A 4,644-nucleotide genomic window follows, 5' to 3' on the forward strand; every position below is an offset into this window, starting at 1 on the left:
GCACTGTACAGTAACCCACAGTGACAGAGCCTCTGGTGACAGCAGTGACTGCTTTGATAAAGCTCAGACTGCTGCTGTCTTAGCTCTGGGATTCAGCCACTCCTCTGGTTTACTAATCCTGAAGGAAAGAATGGATTAGGGGCTTCAACAGACTCCCAACACCCCTGGACTGTGTTCTCATACAGTGCAAGGCTCAGCTCTCTGATACTGGCATTGGCTTCATGGGAGATACACTGGCTGCCCTCCTCAGGCAATGGAATGTCTATTCCCTGCCAGCTTCTCAGCCAGTGCTCATGTTGGTGCCAGAGAACCTGTTAGCCAGACCACCTCAGCTAAAGCCAAGTACCAGCAGTCTGGGTTGGGCTCTCAGGGCCCAGAGCTCATCAAGGTTGCCCACCATGTCCATCTCAAATGCAATCAGTAATGTTAAGCAGCTGTCCACCTTACAAGCTGTAGTCTTTGGGGAACTACATCATAGAAGCACCAGAAGAGCTAAACATTACACAAGGCAGGCACTAAGAGGTTGCTGTTATGATCCTACTTTTTTTGCTTGAAATCTGCGGTGTCCCTTTACGGCTCTAAAAAGATCAGTACTGCTTTAAAAACAAGTCAGTCTCCGAAGTTACCAAGAAGATGCATTTTGATTGCCATTGGATATAACCATACAGAGAGGGAACCAACCAGCTTCAAAGAATGCATCCTGGTTACCGGCAACAGCCATTCAGAGAACAAGGACAAAGATACAATACCTTTTGAAAAACTAGCTAAAAACTGGCTTTTGATACAAGACACAGACAGCGGGACCAGCATGAACTTAACAGAGTTCTCTGATAATTTAAACTGAAGGAAGGTGATTTTTAGACTGATCACTTTTTCACCCTTCAAAATTCTAAAGCTAAATTGATTCATTGAAGTGTTTTTGAGCTGTTGATTGGCTGAGGTCATCACTGGGTGAAAGAAGAGTTGAAGTTTCAGATGTTGGACAATTTTCTATTCCTATCGGACAGCTGTCAGGACTTCAAGCAACCTTGGACTGGAAACTTCGGCAGGAGTGTAAATCTGCAAAGACACTCATTTTTCTATTTTAAATGTTGTTTATAGCTTAGTAGCATTTAAGAATTTAGGTTTTCTAATTAAACAGTTAATTTATTGATCTAAAGACACCTGGTTTGGTTAGTCTCATTCGGGAGTTAATAGATGGTCAATTTGGCTGTGGTTTCTTTTAATTTGGAAAGTTTAAAGTGATATGTTAGGTGATCCATGGAGTGGCGGGACTGATTTGACAGTGCGTTGCTCCCACCACAATCAGAATTATATATTTTGATTGGGGGCTTTGACTTGAACTGTCGGTCGTAACAGTTATACAAAGGTGACTTGAGGCATCAGTCATGTAAGCATTTGCCAATTGATCATGGTCAGTATATCCATTGTTACCATGGCTACCAGACAGAAGTCATACATTTGCACTTTCCTCCAAACTGGATCACAATCATCACCGTTAACTGTAGGGAAAGCGGGAAGGGGAATTTGAGGCCAATTGAACGTCAATCTGAGAGGAATAGGAGCAGTTTAGCCTCGTAATTGCTACTTATTGGCTACCTGTCTCGGCCAGGTACATAGCCGTTGCCAGTACGAGCCACCTCCAGCAAGATCGCCTGGAGGTGGGAATACGTGGACAGCTGAACTAACATGGACCTTTAGTATTTCCCACGCAGTCCTGTCTCCAAACCCACCTCTGTGGTTCTCAACAGTGTACAAAATTAAGGAAGTTATCGTGAACATTTTTGAAACACTAGTTCGGCCTCAACTCAAGTATTGTGTTCGAAAGGATGTAAAGGCATTGCAGAGATTGCAGAAAAGATTTGCGAGAATGGTTCCAGGGATGAAGGACTTCAGTTATGTGGGTAGATTGGAGAAGCTGGTGCTGTTCTCCTAAGAGAAGAGGAAGTTGAGAGGAGATTTGATAGAGGTATTCAAAATAATGAGGGGGCTGGATAGAGTAGATAGGGAGAAACTGATCCCTTTGGCAGAAGTGTTGAGAACCAGAGGACACAGATTTAAGGTGAATGACGAAAGAACCAAAAGTTACCTGAGGAAAAGTTTTGCCATGCAGCGTATGGCTAGCGTCTGGAATGCACTTCCTGAGAGTGTGGTGGAGGCAGAGTCAATCGTGGCTTTCAAAAGGGAATTGGATAATTATCTGAAGAGAAAAAAATTTCAGGGCTCTGATGAAAGGGCAGGGGAGTAAGACTAGTTGAGTTGCTCTTCCAACCAGCACGGACCCTAAGGGTTGACTGGTCTTCTTCTGTGCTGCAACCAGTCTATGCTGCTAAGAGGGAAAAAATACTTACACAGTGAGTTGTTATGCTCTGGAATGCTGTTCCTGAAAGACTGGTGGAAGCAGATTCATCACTGGCTTTCCAAAGGCAATTGCATAAATACTTGAAAAGCAAAAAAATTGCTGAGACATGGGGAAAAAGTAGGGGAAATGGAACTAATTTGGTAGCTCTTTCAAAGAGCTGGTACATGCATGATGGCCTGTGTTATATGATTCTATGACTTTGGGATAATGTCTTCAAGTGAGGAACAAGTGGAGGATAAGAGAATATTTTGCATTTCTACTGAGACATTCCCTGTATTTGGCTTGTTAGGAGGCATTAATGAGGTTTACAGGCAGCCTTGTGATATCTAATTTGAGGCCATAAACCCACTGAAGCAATGCAAACCAACTTCAGTCAGTCAATGAGGAATTGCTCTAATGACTCTGTGTGATCACGTGCAGATGTATTCCCAAGGGCTTTCTCTAGTCATTATTTCTAGCGAAATGGCAAACATCTTCAAAGAGAGTATGCACAGCAACCAGTGGAATACTGCCTTGAGACTCAGCAAAGAGTAAGACTGGTTAGAATACAAATTCACTCACTGAAATATTAACAACTGAATTGAAGACAGTTAGAATAATGTCCTTGCTTCACAGTTATTTTATTTCACTCCGAGACACCCAAATGTACATATTTTAATATAGCCATGAGTCAAAAAATAAAATCTCACACCAAAATCACAATGGCACAGCACAAACTGGATACAATGAGTTTAGCTCAAAGTTAGTTCAATATTACAATGTCATTTGTAATATGACATATACAAAGCAATGTCAGGAGCAACCTAGTGTTAACATTTTTTTTTAAGAATCCCAATAGAAAAGAAAGACTTGCTGTTATACACTGTCTTTCACAACCTCAGGGCTTCACAAAGTACTTTGTACTAATTAGGAGAGGTGGTGGCGTAGTGGTAATGTCAATGGATTAGGAAATTCAGAGCCCAGGCTACTATCCTGGAGACATAGGTTTGACTCTCATCATGGAAAATGGTGAAATTTGAATTTCATTAATAAATCTGGAATTAAAAGCTAGTCAAATGATGACTATGGGGCGGCACAGTGGCGCAGTGGTTAGCACCACAGCCTCACAGCTCCAGGGACCCGGGTTCGATTCCGGGTACTGCCTGTGTGGAGTTTGCAAGTTCTCCCTGTGTCTGCGTGGGTTTCCTCCGGGTGCTCCGATTTCCTCCCACATGCCAAAGACTTGCAGGTTGATAGGTTAATTGGCCATTATAAATTGTCACTAGTATAGGTAGGTGGTAGGGAAATATATAGGGACAGGTGGGGATGTGGTAGGAATATGGGATTAGTGTAGGATTAGTATAAATGGGTGGTTGATGGTCGGCACAGACTCGGTAGGCCGAAGGGCCTGTTTCAGTGCTGTATCTCTAAACTAAACTAAACTATAAAACCATTGTTGTAAAACAAAAACCCATCTGGTTCACTAATGTCCTTTAAGGAAGGAAATCTGCTGTCCTTACCTGATCTGATCCTACATGTGATTCTATCAATGTGGTTGACTCTAAAATACCTTCTGAAATGGTCTAGCATGCCACTCAGTTCGAGGGCAATAAATACTTGCCTAGGCAGTGAAACCCACATCCCACAAATGAATAAAAATAATTAAGTACTTTTGAAGTGTAGTCACTGTTGTAATGTAGGAAACATGACAGCTAATCTGTGCACAGCAAGATCCCAAAACTACAATGAGATAATGGTTAGATAATCTTTTAGTGATGTTGTTTGAGGGATAAATATTGGCCAGGACACGGGGCAGCACACTCGTGCTCTTCTTCAAAATTGTGCCATCGAACCTTTACATCCACCTCGAGGGTGGACGGGACTTGGTTCAACTTCTCATCCAAAAGATAGCACCTCCACTACTAGTGGGTGTGTTAGCCTGGCTTTTGAGCTCAAGGGCTTGAATCCATAACCTGACAAAGGCAAGAGTGCTATCGAGGAACCACAGCTGAAACAGCCTTGGTTGGGCTGAAGGTAATACGGCATCATCATCAGAGGGAAAACATATCCTTAATAGCAGCTACGGTTGCGGTATGAGCTTCTGTAGGCCAAGAGAGAAAATTTAAGCAAAGCCAGATTATAAACAACAGAATGTTAAATATTTTTCAAATACATTTTTAAAAGAGTAGTCAACAAGGAAATGCTCTCATATGAACAAATTCCACATTAAACAAAGGTTCTTTTCTCTACAGAACGGTGGAGTGGGACTAGCTTTATCAAAGAGCTGGCACAGGCACGATGGG

The sequence above is a fragment of the Heterodontus francisci genome, chromosome 9 (assembly GCF_036365525.1).
Source record: "Heterodontus francisci isolate sHetFra1 chromosome 9, sHetFra1.hap1, whole genome shotgun sequence".
In the NCBI taxonomy this organism is placed as follows: domain Eukaryota; kingdom Metazoa; phylum Chordata; class Chondrichthyes; order Heterodontiformes; family Heterodontidae; genus Heterodontus; species Heterodontus francisci.